This window comes from Chelonoidis abingdonii, chromosome 2, assembly GCF_003597395.2.
Source record: "Chelonoidis abingdonii isolate Lonesome George chromosome 2, CheloAbing_2.0, whole genome shotgun sequence".
In the NCBI taxonomy this organism is placed as follows: Eukaryota; Metazoa; Chordata; order Testudines; family Testudinidae; genus Chelonoidis; species Chelonoidis abingdonii.
The window spans coordinates 233,399,157-233,416,560 of record NC_133770.1 but is presented as its reverse complement, the minus strand read 5'-3'; the positions used below and the strand labels follow the sequence as shown (position 1 = coordinate 233,416,560).

Here is a 17,404-nt window from a genome sequence, read left to right as displayed (position 1 = left end):
ATTTGGCCCAGTGTATTCTAACAGGAAAAGCAGCGCAGGAAAAAGATGAATGACTGCATCTGTGGGCTGCCTTTTCTATTTTGGACTTTTTTATGCATACGGGATGGGGACGACATCAATCAAGTGTTACATTGGTGGTGCAATGTCTGTCTATCAACTGTATAATAGGGTCCAAAAAGAATGCCTCTGCAATAACCCTTACACTGTTGCCACAGTTCATGACAAACGCACCTGTATTCCCCCACCATGGTCCATCCAGGTCATCCATTCTAGGCTCCTGGCTCTTCAGCTGCCTCCTCTTTTTGGTAGAGACCCACATCTCTCTTCCTCCTGACCGAGGTTTTCCCAGGCTGCACAGTTCCCTGCTTATGTTGTGATATCACCAGAAATCCAGATTATCTAAATAGGCCAGCATCCATGGCTTCCTCAGTCTCTGAAGGTATATGAGCCATGTAGCAGCAGTTACAAGCCACCACATAGCTCTTTCTAAGGAAGCACATTTATTCTTAAGGTGAAACCATTACAGAGGAAACATTAAAACAATAAAAAAAAACCTACACATCTTAACAAGTTTACCAAAAATCACCTCTTGACTCCAGCAGGGGCTCAGGGAGGTGTTTGGTCTTTCAAACCTCCGGAAGTGGGTTCTTCTGTTGTTATAAATTCTTAATAGCCTTAGCTCAGAACAAACACCCCCAGGTTTAGGTGCCTCATTCCTTTATACAGCTTGGGCTTTTGATCTTCAGACTCCAGGAGCAGGTATTTGGCAGACAGTGGTCCTCTCCTCAGAACATAGCTTCAGAAGGCTGGGTTTTTGCATAACTGGAGATGGAGAATTTGCATTCATATCCCTCTAGAAATTCCCCACGCAACCTCTTGACCCTGTTTGTCCCAAAAGTTCATTCTTGTGTTGTCCATTGTTCAACACAGTCCTTTGAATTTCATTACACTTCCCAGCCTTCATATCACACTTCCTGCCTAGAGGCAGGTTACATACAATCCCAGACCACAAAGATACATAAACCATTCATTTATTACCACGGACTCCAAAAATACTTAAATGTAATTCAATAAGGTTTTTCAAGGATATTGCAGGAAATTTCCACGTCACAACTGCCATCCAAGACTCAACAGCCAACATCTGGTATGTTTGTATTGCCCCATCAATTGTTGTAACTCAGTCATCAATGCATGAGTTAATTATATTTGTGTCTCACTGAGATCTACATTTCTCTGGTCTAGTTAATATGATCAACATGCAAGCTGGACAGAATAATCTCGGTGTTCCCATAATAAGTCATAAAATGAGCCTCTGCACAAATTAATTCATCCAGAGGAGCCTCGCCTCCTACATCCCCCTGGAAAGCAGGAGATAGTGTGCTGCAGTATTGAACTAGGAAGAACCATAGGAGAAAGTCTGCCTTCTACTGCGTCCTCATCCCTATTAGAATATGAGTGAACATCTGGCATTTGCTGTTTAAAGAGTATGCAGATGGAAGGGTTAAGCCATCGGGGATTGGTCCTGCTTTAAGCAAGGGGTTGATGATCTCCTGAGGTCCCTTCCAACCCTGAGATTCTATGATTCTATGTGAGGCAGCTGGAGAATCAACCGGTTCCATACCCAAACTTACAGTATTCTCCATCTCCAGTAACAGATAAGTAACCTCCTCTTCTTCTATTGTATTCCACTGAGAGGGATTAACAAGCAGTACCTAATTCAGAGGAGGATGTGAGGAAGAGAATGAGACAGCTGAACCGAGGACAGACACACCGAACGAACATCCCTGAGAGTCCTGCACCAAGGCATACTATGTGGCAAAAGTATGTACCAAACTCCATGTGGCCGCCCTACATATGTCTAGAAGTGGCACATCTAGGAGAGTGGCTACAGTGGATGCCTGGACAGGTTTTTCATGGAAGTCCTTCAATTTTCCATAATTAAAAAAGACATATTTGGCCAACAAGACCTGGTAGTTTGAAAAACGAATCTGGAGCCTTGTTGAAGAGAAGACCTTGTTTCTCAGAAGGTCTAAGCATTTGGAACACAGGTGCTGCTGCCTGGACCATTCTATTGTTGCTTGCACCATGAGGGAATTGGGTAATGGGTGTGAAAAAGAAACTCCAATCTCTTAGCTGGTACATAGTATCTCCTCCCTGCCCCCTTGGGAGTAGGCATGCAAGTGGCTGAGGTACCCCAAACTGTTCAGGTTGGTTGAAGAATGGCATTGTTGATCAGTAGAGCAATCCTGCTCAGTATTGAGGAATAAAGGATGTCCAGAAGCTGGTGCTGCTTGTTTTGCACTTCCTCCAGTGGAATTTGAAGATTGACCACCACTCTTCGCAGAAGTTCTTAGAATTGCCAAAAGTCATCTGGAAACAAGGAGGAGGCTAAAGTTACTGGAGCATCTGGAAAGGATGATGGGAAATACTCTTGCTCCAGCCATACCATCAGAACTGGACTGAGCAGTTCATCCTCCATAAACAGTTTGGAATGCCTGCTCAAGGGTGTCCTAAGCAGGGAGAGGGACGAAGCCTCTCTCACCAAATGGGTGGGTATTGTTGCCAAGATCCCCAATAGAGCCAGCAAGATGGATCCAGCAGATATTGCAAAGGGCCCCATGGAGAGGGCAACTAGTGACTTCCCTGCTGCTGGAGAGGACGGTATTGCCACATTACTGGCAGTCCTTTCAGGTACTTCTACGGGCAGTAGGAAATGGGTGGCCCTTGCGTTCCATCAGAATCCTCCAATGATGAGAACTCAGATCTCGGTTCCAATGGTGGTGCCATCGGAAGCGAGTAAACCACAAAAGAATGAGTCGAGGCATGACCTAACTTTGGCAAGTCCTGGAGAGGAGACTGGACCTCCCTAGGTACAGTTTGTAGAGGAAGGCATGGAGATCTCAGTTCCCCTAGAACAGTGGTCCCCAACTTTTTTGTGGCCAGTAACACATTCATGTTTTCAGAAGTGTGTGGCAGGCGCCAACGTTTTTTCAAGGCTTATTTTGTATTTGTACATTAAATAATATGAAAAACATCATATTTAATATTACATTATATATGACTCCATAAGATAAAAAAGGTAATTTTACATGTTAAAGGTATTAATTATTTGGCGATTACTCTTTCACCTTACCATGTGAATTTGCTCTTTTTTAATGTAAGAAAAATTAACGAGTTTTTACAAAATTAATATTATAGACCGTTTTCATCTTATTTATTTTTTAAAAAGTAAGATATTGTTGAACTGCTGGTCCAAATATATTTATTATTCTTACTTTAACACTGATAGCCAGTTATGGTTAATTAAAAATATTCTTTGTATTGTTACTTGTTTCTGGATTTCAACAAACAAATAAATATGAAAAAAAGTTAAACACAAGTTAATCATACACGATCATCAGCACTTAATGGAAAATGGGTATCATTAATTCATGTGGTTTTTCTAATAAAGTCAGTGTGATTTTTGGCACTGCATTTCTTCAGCCAATTTTTTGTAGTTGGGAGAGTAGGATGATATTCCCGTTCGTAAGCAATCGTCAAGATGGGCATCTGAAAGCCGAGATCTGTATTTTGATTTTATGATGTTCACTGTTGAAAACAGAACTTCGCATAGATAAGTGGAACCAAAATAAAATTTTATTTTATATGCTACATTTTTTAAGGCAGAAAACTTTTTTCAGTCAACCAGATTCCAAAAGTTTTCATCTGTTGCGCACGATTTTAGAACAATATCATTTTGAAGGTCCAAAATCTCCAGTTCCACGTCTTCTGTTCTTACTTGAATGAGACTCGCAATTGATGTAGCCATTTCTGTTACCTCTATTTGGCAAGTAAAGGATTCACAAGAAAGGCAACTACAGGCTCAATGACGGTGAACTGTTGAAATCTCTTTTCAAATTGTTCCAGAAGTGCTTGAATGTGGATAAGAAATGGTGATGGGTTAAAATCACTGTCACATACCATTTTTTTCATATTTGGGAAATGTATGAGAGACTTTGTATTCATATGTGACATCCACAAGATCAGTTTTGCTTTGAATGATTTTACAGAACCTATCATTTGAGCCACATGTTTGTCTTTTCCCTGGAGCTCAAGATTTAAAATGTTCAATTTGTCAGTGATGTCGGCAAGAAAAGCCAAGTCCATTAACCAGGTGGAGTCTTCGAGTTGCTTCAAGTTCTGATTTGTGGACTTCAGAAATTCTCTGATCTCTTCAATTAGGCTTAAAAAACACGCAAGAACTTTACCTTTGCTCAGTCATCGTACTTCTGTGTGCAAGATAAGATCAGATTGTTTATCATCAACATCTTCCATCTTCCAACTATAAGGGCCTTAAAAAGTCGGTGTTGCAAAGGTTTCGCTTGAATAGAGTTAATTATTTTAATAACGACATTCATGATGTGTTGAAAAGAAAGCACTCTGAGGCATAAAGCTTCTTGGTGGATAATGCAATAAGACAAGACAAAGTTCAGAACGGATTCATTCTTCTTACAGAGTGCAATGAATCCACTGGCGCTGCCCATCGTTGCTGGTGCCCTATCTATGGTGATTGTAGACAGCTTGTGTATTGGCATACTAACTCACGTTGCTTACGATTTGAATAAATTATAGATCCTCACCCTTTGTTCGCCCTTTCATATGCAATACTTTTAGTAACTCTTCTTTTACAGTGAAGTCACTAAATACCATCCTCACCATAACTGCCAACTGTCCTGTATCCGATATATCCGTCGACTCATCAAATTGCAGTGAAAACCAGTCACATATTTTCAAGTCATCCTTTAGCTGAGTTTGCATGTCGCTTGAAATTGCATGTACCCTCCTCGTAACTGTGTTGTCTGATAACTGCAAGTCTTGTATTGCCGACAAAACCTCAGCCTTGTTAGGAAATCCTTGAAACAGGCAATCACCACCAGTCAAAAATGCTTCCTTTAACAATTCACCATCTTGAAAGGGTTTTTTCTTCTTTGCGAGCAGATGACCAATTTTAAAGGAAGCAATAGTAGCACCTTTAGACTTTACCACTTGTCTAGTGAAAACAGATTGCTGGGCAGATAGAAGAAAATTAATCAACTCAAATCAAACCTTTCTCAACTCAGATTTAAGTGGATGGCTAATGTCAAAAGAGACATGATTAGTTTGGAAATGACGTTCGACATTATGTTTTTTCGGCACTGCAACAGCACTCCCGCACAGGAAAATAGTTGCTCATCTCAGTAGTCAGACTGAAATCTGTAAATTCTCATTCAGGCAGCCTGTCACTCTAACTGATGAAAGGTTGCAGCTCATTGAAACTTTTAGCATCCAGTATCCCAATTCTTAAAAATAAAAAAATGAGCATATTTGGGGAGCTCAACAGCAAAACACTCTAGAATTAATTTGGGAAGATGAACAGTAAAACACTCCAGAATTGTCCCTACTTGAAAAGAAAGTAGTAATATGTCTGGTAGGAACCATGCACTTAGATTTAACTTGCACATTGCAGTCTCTCAGAATTTGAAACTAGTGATGTTTAGATAACTAAATTTATTAATGCTGCTATAAAATGTTCTTCCTTTTAGGTGTATACTCATCACATTACACAGCACTATGTGCTGCATCCTAAACTATAAGAGTTCTTAATTCCAAGATACGAACTTAAGTGTACTGTCATTTTTGGGGAAACAACCTGGACCTGAAAAGCTATGAGACTGATTAGATAAACATAATTAAAAAAATCCAAAAGCATACTCTGAATCATAGAACTAGAGTTATCCAATACAAAAGGATACATACGGCCAAATTCTGCATGGACATATACCTCATGCAGTCCTACAGACCTCAGTGTGTATGTGAGAAATTAATTTGGCCCACAGAGTCTATCAGACCCGAAACTGGTTATAGACTAGTATTTTGCCAGATGATAGGGGCAAATTATTACAATTTATTGTTTGCACCTAGGAGTTCCCATCATGGACCATTGTGCTAGATGTATTACAAACACAGAACAAGAAGACAGTCCCTGCCCCAAAGAGCTTACAATCTAACTATAAGACAAGACAACACATGAACACAGGCAGATAAATCATAGAATCATAGAATATCAGGGTCAGAAGGGACCTCAGGAGGTCATCTAGTCTAACCCCCTGCTCAAAGCAGGACCAATCCCCAAGTAAATCATCCTAGCCAGGGCTTTGTCAAGCCTGACCTTTAAAACTTCTAAGAAGGATGATCCACCACCTCCCTAGGTAACGCAGTTCCAGTGCTTCACCACCCTCCAGTGAAAAAGTTTTTCCTAATATCCAACTAAGCCTCCCCCACTGCAACTTGAGACTATTCTCCTTGTTCTGTCATCTAGTACCACTGAGAACAGTCTAGATCCTCTTTGGAACCCCCTTCAGGTAGCTGAAGAGCTATCAAATCGCCCTCATTCTTCTCTTCTGGAGACTAAACAATCCAGTTCCCTCAGCATTCTCATAAGTCATGTGCTCCAGTCCCTATAATTTTTGATGCCCTCTGCTGGACTCTTTCCAATTTTTCCACATCCTTCTTGTAATGTGGGGCCCAAAACTGGACACAGTACTCCAGATGAGGCCTCACCAATGTTGAATAGAGGGGAATGATCACATCCCTCGATCTTCTAGCAATGCCCCTACTTATACAGCCCAAAATGCCGTCAGCCTTCTTGGCAACAAGGGCACACTGTCGACTCATATCCAGCTTCTCCTCCACTGCAACCCCTAGGTCCTTTTCTGCAGAACTGCTGCCTAGCTATTCGGTCCCTAGTCTGTAGCAGTGCATGGAATTCTTCCATCCTAAGTGCAGGACTCTGCACTTGTCCTTGCTGAACCTCATCAGATTTTTTTTGGCCCAATCCTCTAATTGTCTAGGTCCCTCTGTATCCTATCCCTACCCTTCAGCATATCTACCACTCCTCCCAGTTTAGTGACATCTGCAAACTTGTTGAGAGTGCAGACCACGCCATCCTTCAGATCATTAATGAAGATACTGAACAAAACTGACCCTTGAGGCACTCCGCTTGACACCGGCTGACAACTAGACATGGAGCCATTGATCACTATCCATTGAGCCCGACAATCTAGCCAGATTTCTATCCACCTTATAGTCCATTCATCCAGCTCATACTTCTTTAACTTGCCGGCAAGAACAACACAGTGACTTTTATCCCAAGGTATGTTAATGGCTCTTCAGAACCACAACAGCAGCTACCCTTATCAACCAGTAGAGTAAATAACCTTTAAATTCTATATATGACGTTTAGCATGCTACTGAATATATACAAATGTGAAAAGGAACCCTTTACACTAAATGATAAAATAGAAAGTCACCTAATTGCCTTTTTGGAAGCCATTGTTGGATTTATAATAAAAAATATTAATAAATAATTTTTAAAAATTTTAAAAAATACCTGAAAGGATTCTTGGCTTTTGTCTGCTTTATTTTCATGCAACTAGATGCCATCAAGAGATGGAATTAAACTACCCTTCCTTTCCCTCTTTAGTTTCCCCAATTCCTCCTCCCCTTTTTAAGAAAATAATGAGCATAGTAGGAAAATCAAGGAAAAAATATTTTACAGATGTCATTATGGGCATCTGTAAAATCCCTCTGTGACTTAACAACAAAAATAATGATTCAATGTCTTCTTCCTTTACCATCTCCAGCCCACATCTATTCAAAGCTTGGTCTTATGATGCAACTTGAACTTTTTATTATATATGAACGTTCCTCCCATTTTTATGTACAAGTTTAATTAATGTTAGCACTACCCCTTTATGGCCCCATTCACAAATTCACTATTAATTCTATCAACTATCCTCATATGTCTCTCTCCTCTTACATTCCTCTTAGGGTAAGTCTACACAGGATTTTGGAGAGCGCCTTCCAGACTGGACCAGGGCTAGCATGGCTCAAGCTAGTGCTCTAAAAATAGCTGTACAGACAGTGCTTTGAAATTGTAGCTTGGGCTGAAGCTCGACTCTGAAGCCTAGGCTCCAGCACAAGCCACAACTTCAAAGTGCTGTCTGTAGAGCTATTTTGAAAGCACTAGTTCAAGCCACACTAGTCCGAGTCTGTCAACCTAGGCTGAGAGGCTTGCTCCAAAAATCACTGCGCAGACATACCCTCGGAAGTTTCTTCTCACTCTCTTGTTTTCCCTCCTTCATCCATTCTCCATCTTTCACCTCATTCTTACCACCTCTCTTCAGTTTCTCTCATTTTCTTCCATTTCTCTTCTCCTTCACTCCTCATCTATCTGCACTCAAACTCACTATACATCCCAACCTTATTCTTCTCACCATGCACACACACTCTTCCTTAGAGTATACCTATGCTACAAGTGCTACAGTGGCACAGCTGCCACTGTAACATTGTAGTGTAGACATGGAAGGGGTTTTTCTGTTGCTTTAATAAATACTCCCCCTCGGGGGTGGTAGCTAGATCAACTGAAGAATTCTTCTGTCAACCTCACACTGTCTTCCACAGGGCTCAATTTGGTTTAACTATGTCTCTCAGGAGTGCGAATTTTTCACACCCCTGAGCAATACAGTTCATTTGACCTAAATTTTAGGTGGAGACCATTTCTTAGTTTGTAAACTGCAATATTAAGGACCCTCTTGTTTTCTCTTGACTGAAATTAAGAAGATTTTGGATATATATTCACTGACCAGTACAAGCTTAAAAATTTCCTCACAGTTATAAATGCAGTTTTTCAAACTCTCCAATTATAGAAGCAAATTAATAAAATGATATTGTAGATAAAAGACAGGACGAGGAGTGAGATCGACATTACGTACTACGCTTTGCAACAGATATTGTTTGAGTTTGGGTTTAACTAGTCATTTTTAATACTTCAGCAATACTTACCTACCTTACACAAGTGTTGTCTATTAATATTTCACACTTTAGGATTCTAAAATGAAAGTAGCTGAAGTCACACAATTTTTAATGATAATATTTTAATAAGCAACATACTCATATAAAGCAGAGACAGGAGTAAATGAAAACATACAATAAATGAATATTAAATGCTACTAAGACATCCACTACAATTTTTCTTGAGATTCTTAAATTATTCTCTTGACTGCTTATCACAGTCTCTTTACACCTATTTCCGAAAAGGAACACAGATATTTTAAGTTTGCTACAGCTCCTCTTGAAAGAAAGCATGCATTTAAAGTGAGCATTAAAAATCTGGACTATCATATTTTAGATTAACTATGCCTGGGTTCTTTGCAAGGGCATTACTTCCCAAGAAAAGTATACATATGCTTTATCAATTAAAAAACCTTAACTGGCATAAAGCAATTTCAAGAGCACTGATGTTGCTCTGATACATAAAACATTACCCAAAATGTCTTACTTTCTTAATGATTCTTCCAAAAATCTGTCCACATTATTGACATCCATTTTCCTTCTGTTTTAAACATTCATCTTTGAAATTCAAAAGCCGAGTTTACAGTCTTAAAGCCCAGCTCTGCAAGGTGTACCATGTGGGTGCCTAAACAGAGGCACAATTCATTTGACTAAGTCACATCTGGGGCCTTAGACTCAAATATATCTGCTAAATTGCTTTATTAAATGGTCCATATGTAATTTTGTCATCATCCTTCTTGGAGAAGGAGGAAGCACTTGGCTGCACTTAAAGTCTTTCTGTAACAGCAGCTTAGCAGGCTGGTGCCAGGATGCATCCATTGTTCGTCTGGTCTTGCTTTCTTTGGTCATAGAGTGAATTTTAGTGCTTTGGCCCTCTGGTCAAAGCAAAAGTCTGCTCCTTCCAGCATAACAAAGGTCCCAAGCACAGAATTAAAACACATTAGTGGTTTTCCTAGAACTACAGCATTCACACCTGTTATAATTTAAGGCTTCACTACCAACCTTCACCCATCATCCGGCTAAAGACTTCTTTAGCCCTCCCTAAAACAACAAACATCTTTTTTCTTAGGCTCCTTACTGCCAGGCTCCCAAATCCTGGGTCACATGGATTTCCACACTGTCACTCTAGGTTGCACTCAAGGGGGTGAGAGGGCATCTCCTTTCTCTGCTACAGGCTCCAGCCCAGGACCCTAAACATGAATGCCTTTACCCTATAACTTCCATCATTGCACTATGTCTTCCCCCGGTCCCTTCCAAAACAACTTGCTTCTTATTCATACCTAAAGGGACACAGGAGCAGCAAACAGGCCCTAGGTGGCAGATCCTACTCAGCAGACAAACAAGACCATTGCAAAAGGCACTCTTAGAAGAAGAAAAGTGACTAACACGGACACCTCTCTGATACTTAGAATAAGAAGTGGCATGTGATTAGGGAGAGATAATAGTTGTTGGCAGATGTCCACAAAGAGGAAGAATAACCCTTTGATGTATCAAGAGGTTCAAATCATTCATTCTGACCTCCATTCTAGATTTCTCCATTTGTGTGTTTCCTTAGTTGTCTGTGTTCATTTGTGGTTAGTTTTTAGTTACATTTCTCCTTTTCCCCCATATGAAAAGGGAAAACAACACAGTAGCCATCAGTGTAAATAAATACTCACCCTTATTCACTCCCATCACGTGACAGGAGTATTACTTTTTATAACCCCAACCCATTTCAAGAGAATAGACGGAGGGAAGGGAGGGGATAAATGGGGGGAAGAGTTCATTCAATTACCAGCATGCCTACGTGTCCCACCATTACTACAGAATGGTTTCCTGTTTCTGTTGTTCAAGGGGTGGTGTTGGGGGAGCAGGGTTAAGGTTGTTTGGTTTATCTGTAGTGTTCATTTCCTTACTTTCAGACAGTTACATGTAATCTTAATTCTGAATTTCCAGTTTGTGTTTAGGAAAACTACAACATATATTTAAGGGGTTTTTTTTTAATTATGATTAAGCAATCTATATATACTTACAACCTTAACTGTAGTTTACACAGTTATTTTATCTTGGAAATTGCCTTGCATTTTTTTGTCAGTTTATTCATTACTTTAAATGAGACTTCAGTCATCTCCCCAATCTGGAATACCAAAATATACTTTCAGAAAAAGAGTCACGTTACTTTTTTTTTTTCGTCCTAGGAATGTTCCCACATTGAAAGTTTCCAATAACAATCTGAGATTTCACATTCTCACCATGTCAGGAGTCCACAAGGATAGACACTGAAAATGTTGATGATAACTTTAAAAACTAAAGAAGAAAGAAAGAAAAAAGTAATATCAAAAGATACAAGGCAGTAAAGTATGGTGAATTATCTGCATATGGAATTGGAAATAACCATGGTGTACTTAGGGTTTGTCTACAACTAGGATTTCCCTAAGTTGTTAAAACAGAACAACTTAGGGAAGGTTGTTCTGTTGTAACAATACCGGCACTTTAACTATGCTGGTATTGTAAAAACAGAACAAACTTCCCAGTTTGGACACAGTTTATACTGATCTACTGCAGCTATTCCATAAGAGAAAGTGGAAGTCACCTTTATACCAGTGTAACTATACCCACACCGGGATTTTTAGTGGTATAACTATTTTTGTAACAACAAAAACAAAACCCCACACACCTAAAAGTTATCGGGTTACAGGTAGGCTAGGCCTTACAATCATTTTGTCATACTGAAAAAGTATGGCCTTTCATATGAACATGGACCACATTATCAACTCTTGTGAAAAAATCCACCAGAGGAGAAAGTTACAAATATTCCACATGGCTGAATACCTAGGAAACTTGATCCCTCTGGAGAGGGATCAGCAGCTGCATGGAAGAGGCAGGGGGAATGGTTGCTTAACTGCATGGTGTAAAAGCATCTCTGTAAAAGCCCTACAGTTGAGGATCTCAGGACATCCACTCTAGAGAGCCTGCCCCTCCATTTTCCCATGATCACCACCACCACAGTTAGCTCAGCTGACACTGAAACCTCCTGTGGCACCTGCCTGTTACCTCCAAAGACTGTTGAAGACGAAGTTAACACTGAAACACAAAACAATAATCTGTGACAAATTGCCGTGTAATTTAGGGCCTTTTTGACTGGGATCATGCCATGCAGGGTTGCTGTTCTGAGTTAAATCTCAGCCACAGCTCTCATGACGACGGGCATATGACAAAAATTGTTGCCTCAGAAAGGGCTGTTAGTAATTGTTAAGAATGCTGCATAGCCACATCTCTGTCACCCCTTCCAGATATCACATTTTCTGCACTGATAAGACAGAATCATGCAATGCTGATGCTTAACTTTAGTTACAGTAGTCCCATGAATAGATGCCTAAGTGCTTATTGGAGCGAAGCTTTAATCACTCTGTGCAACAGAGGAGGTTCCTGGATACTTTGCAAGTTTCAGAAAAAAACAGTTCACCACAGTTAGTCTAACAGTGCAAATGACACACTAATTCTTTACTCCACAAACATATTTTAATACATTTAGGATAGGGCTGTCAATTAATCACAGTTAATTCAAGCAATTAACTCAAAACAAATTAACTCAATTAAAGAAATTAATTGTGATTAATCACAGCTTTAATTGCACTGTTAATAATAGAATGCCAATTTAAATTCATTATAAATATTTGTGGATTTTTTCTACATTTTCAAATATATTGATTTCAATTACAACACAGACTACGAAGTGCACAATGCTCACTTCATCTCATTTTTATGACAAATATTTGCCCTGTAAAAAAGATAAACAGAAGAAACAGTATTTTTCAATTCACCTCATACAACTACTGTAGTGCAATCTCTTTATCTTGAAAGTTCAATTTACAAACGTTGATTTTTTTTATATAGATAACTGCACTCTAAAAGAAAACAATGTAAAACTTTAGAGCCTACAAGTTTACTCAGTCCTACTTCTTATTCAGTCAATAACTAAGACAAATAAGCTTGTTTACACTTACAGGAGATAATGCTGCCCACTTCTTATTTACAAGGTCACCTGAAAGCGAGAACAGGCATTCACAAGACACTTTTGTAGCTGGCTTTGCAAGGTATTTATGTGCCAGATAGTCTAAACATTTGTATGCTCCTTCATGATTTGACCACCATTCCAGAGGACGTGCTTCCATGCTGATGACGCTTGTTAAAAAAAGAATGTGTTAGGGTATGGCTACACTTGAAATTTCAGAGCACTGCCGCAGCAGCGCTTTGAAGTGTGAGTGTGGTCGGAGCACCTGCGCTGGGAGAGAGCTCTCCCAGCGCTGCATGTAAACCACATCCTCTACTGGTGTAGCGTGCAGCGCTGGGAGCCGCACTGATTACACTGAGGCTTTACAGTGCTGCATCTTGCAGCGCTCAGGGGGGTGTTTTTTCACACCTCTGAGCATGAAAGTTGCAGCGCTGTAAAGTGCCAGTGTAGCCACACCCTTAGTTAAATGTGTGACTGAACTCCTTGGGGGAGAATTGTATGTCTCCTGTTCTGTTTTACCTGCATTCTGCCATATATTTCATGTTACAGCAGTCTCAGATGATGACCCAGCACATGATCATTTTAAGAACACTTTCACAGCAGATATGATAAAATGCAAAGAAGATACCAATATGAGATTTCTAAAAACAGCTACCAATGTTTAAGAATCTGAAATGCCTTCCAAAATCTGAGGGGGGTGAGGTGAGGAACATACTGTCAGAAGTCTTCAAAGAGCAACACTCCAATTCAGAAACTACAGAATCCGAACTACCAAAAAAGAAAATCAACCTTCTGCAGATAGCATCTGATTCAGATGATGAAAATGAACATGCATCAGTCCGCACTGCTTTGGATCGTTATTGAGCAGAACCTGTCATCCGCATGGAAGCATGTCCTCTGGAATGGTGGGTGAAGCATGAAGGAGCATACCAATGTTTAGCACTAAGAAATAGATTAAATTGATCTTTTTAGAGCATTTACAAATAAGCAAGGTATTTAGTCCAAGTCTACATACGCACAGAGCAGTGCACCTACACCATCTACTATTAAGAACATGCAACAGATTTTGTATCTAGGACAAGAAGTGATATAACATTTTTGTAACAAAATTTATACTTTTATAGCATCAGCCCTATCAGCCATACTCTACAAATGAACATTTAGCAACAATATGTTAGAAAAGGTAAGGTTACAGACATTTTACAGATGAGGAAACTGAGGCTCAAAGCTTAAATTACTTTCCCAAGGTCACCCAGGAAATCTATGAAAGAGTTAGGAATACAAACTATTTTTAAAACCTATAACTAAGTTATAAAAAGAATTACATTCCCAGATCTTTTAAAGGTATGTCAAGTCTTTAAGGCAAGAAAATTAACGCGGTCATTTTAAGTACACGGGATAATTGCATATAATGAAGCAAAAGCAGCTATCAGCTTCAGTATGTCTGAATTAACATAAGTGTGATCAGTTTTTTTTCTTAAACACTGAGATAACAGGGATCAACATGCAAATTACATGAATTTTCATGTTAAGTAAAACTTGCAAAGTGCTTAAACACATATACTTTTCAGATTCTGTAACGTAATTTCTTATTGTACATTCTATTTGCTTAGACTAGGTTTTTGAAAGACTTCATTCCTTCACAGACCATCTCCTCACCCTACAAATGATCACATATTAAGTCATATGATACATCACTACCTTTCCAACGATGTAAAACAAAACTGACTTCACTGAACTCTGAGCAATGGCTCCGAGCAAGTATTTTCTAAGAGAAATATAATCTATATTACAATAATAGCAGGAAAGGGAATATAGAAAAATACCCCAGTGCATTTTATTTTGGATAAGTCTTCTCTCTTCCCTCGCCTAAAGTTTCCTTCAGAGTCAAATCCTCTCTTGAAACAAAACCTGTCAGGGGTCCTTAAAAAACCAGCCACAAGACAGGCCTAATTTCATGTAATGTTGTGACAGATGTGTACCAGATTCTGAACAGGGCATAAACCTGACCCACAGGAAGAAGCCTTGTACTTTGCCCTGCATCACAGAGAAAGAGAATTAGAGAAGGAAGGAAGTCCACACTTCTTTCTGAGTCAGAAAAACACATCCAAAGGGTTAAACAGCTACTCGGTTTCTGTCTCCTAGGCCACGTGTTTTCCCTGGACATTAATGAGGAATTTAGGAACAACCAAACCACTTTATCTCTGAGCAGTTTTATGCTGAAGAAAGCAAATTAAAAAAAAGAGTTGGGGGGCTTGTCCTGTTACTAGAACTACAATAACTTGGTCTTAAGTAAAAAGAACTAATGCAAATTTGGCACTGTAATTTGTGTCTATGCAGAGAGGCAGTTGGGCTTTCCAATAGCAGAGGTATCCCACATTATTGCATCTTATTCTGGGAAGTGAACTGTGCTCTACTGAGACACACAACCTTTTCACTTCTCTTTATAACTCTCCCTGCCCACAACCCACCACTGCTGCTCAGGCACTGATCCTGCAAACACTGAGGAACGTGAGTATACTGAAACATTCCTTAAAGGGCAACAGTGGCATTAAAATCAAATGCATGGAGAAAAACTGTCAGCGCTCAAGGGTTCGAGACTTCCAGCAGCAACCTCCCAACTAGGCACCAGGACCCTGCTGAGTGCATCTGCCCTGTTAAGTTTAGTATCAGCTATCAAACCCCTCCAGTATCAAACATCTAACCCTGCAAGGAAAATTCTTCCGAAAGCCTCGTGCGTCCAACCTCTTCATCATAACTTTCCCCTCTCTCTTTGCAGCTACAAGGCTGCGGACTCCAGCGGCACACACACAAAACCACCCAATCCCTCCTCCCTTTAAAAACAGCTTTCTGCTTCCCGAGCTGCTGGGGAAACTTCCACCTCCTGCTGTCACAACTCCAGACCCAACGAGTCCGAACCAGAGCCTCCATCACAGGAGGAAAGAGGGACACATGGGGCGCGGGGGGGAGAAACACCCTGGGGCCCACAGATGTTCTGAATCGTGTAGAATATGCTGCTACCCCCAGAAACGAGCTCCGGGAAGCCCAGCCTCCGCGCAAAGCTATTACACTGGGGGCAGGGAGCGGGAGCTGCAGCTGCTTGGGACAACAATAAGCGCGTGCAGCCCCGGCGCTGCCTCCCCCCGGCTCCCCGCTCGCAGACCTGCCTCCCGCGCGGCGCCCTTACCTTCCCTGCCGGCCTCTCGCAGGCGCCTCTGCTCTTGGGGGGGGCGGGGGGACTGCGCGCAGCGCAGGCAGGGGGCAGCCGGCCTCCGGCGGGGAAGCAGCCGCCGAGAGGAGGAGGAGAGCAGCGAGCCGCGCGGCGGGCAAGCGCCTCCCGTGCAGGCAGCGCTTCCTCCCGGCACTGAATGAAACTCTCCCGGGCGCTGTTGCTGCTGCTGGCGGCGTGGGGAGGCAGAGCGCAGCCGGGTTCTTCCCACCGGCTCCACGCGTGGAGGGGAGGGGAGGGGAGGGGAGCTGCGGGCCCGCCCCTGCTCCGCGCCTCTCAGTGCCTCGCTCTCACGCTCGCCCTCGGCTGCGCCCGCCTCCCGGCCCTTGCCTAGGGTAAGCGACCGCTCGGGAGACGGCGGCTCCGCACGTCTGGCGGCGCAGTGCAATGGTTTGGTCCACGCTGAAATGGGGAGGGACTGGAGGGGATGCTTCACACACAATGGGCTGAGCCGGGCTCTGGGCTGGAGCGGCTGGGAGCCTCTGTCGAGCCAGCGCTTGAGGTTGGGCTCTGCAACCCAGACATGCAAAGGGTCACTAGCCCTGCTGGGCAGCCCAGGCTGGGGTCAGGGCTGGTGCGAGGCTTCTGTACCGGCAGACACACTCTCCATGCAAATATACACACACACACATATTCACTCCCGGGCTGCTGTAGGCACGCTCTTGTGACGCTGGAGTAGAAGCTGATTAGCAGGCCGTTGCCAGTGCTAGCCTGCGATGATATGAGAACGGCTGCATCCATTTTAATATTATTTGCATTATATAAAAGAGTAACAGTGATAAAAATCATAGATAATATCCTGGCCCCATTACAAAAGGAGTTGTGTTATTGGCGTCAATGGGGCCAGGATTCCCCCCAGAAGATCTTTGAAAGTAGGGGACGGGCCAGAATTTCACCCAATAGATCCTTGAAAGTGGGCTCCAGACAACTTACTTCACCATAAACTATATGGTTTTGACGAAATGCCATTAAGTTAAGATGAGATCCTTCAAGCAGCATAGGAGAATTTCCAAAATTGTACAGCTGTAAAAGCAATGTTCACTTTCCCTCTGTACAGGAAATGAGAAATTCACTTACAGAAGAGGTTCATTTATTTTGATCATTGTTAATTGGTCTATATGGCATGCTTTAACTACAGTAATCAGATGTGCACCAGTGAAAAATCTAAAAGAACTTCATTGAAGTGAATGGAGTCAATTGGTTATATGTAGGACTGAGAGCAGCATTTGGCACAGTAGGCTAGAACCTCAACTGCTGTAAGTCAATATAGCGGCATTGTCTTCAATGCCTATTTTTGTCCTGGAGGAGCT

At 41.5% G+C, this 17,404-nt stretch overlaps 1 protein-coding gene across 3 annotated transcripts in view; it reads right to left on the bottom strand.

Moving 5' to 3' along the window:
• FAM110B (family with sequence similarity 110 member B) overlaps positions 1–16,313 on the bottom strand; it is a 178,566-nt gene extending 162,253 nt beyond the window's left edge. For all 3 annotated transcript variants that reach the window (XM_075061971.1, XM_075061970.1, XM_032802201.2), the window contains exon 1: positions 16,053–16,313. The gene's annotated coding sequence lies outside the window, so the exon portion shown is untranslated. The remainder of the gene's footprint in view (positions 1–16,052) is intronic.
• Positions 16,314–17,404: the final 1,091 nt, after the last annotated feature.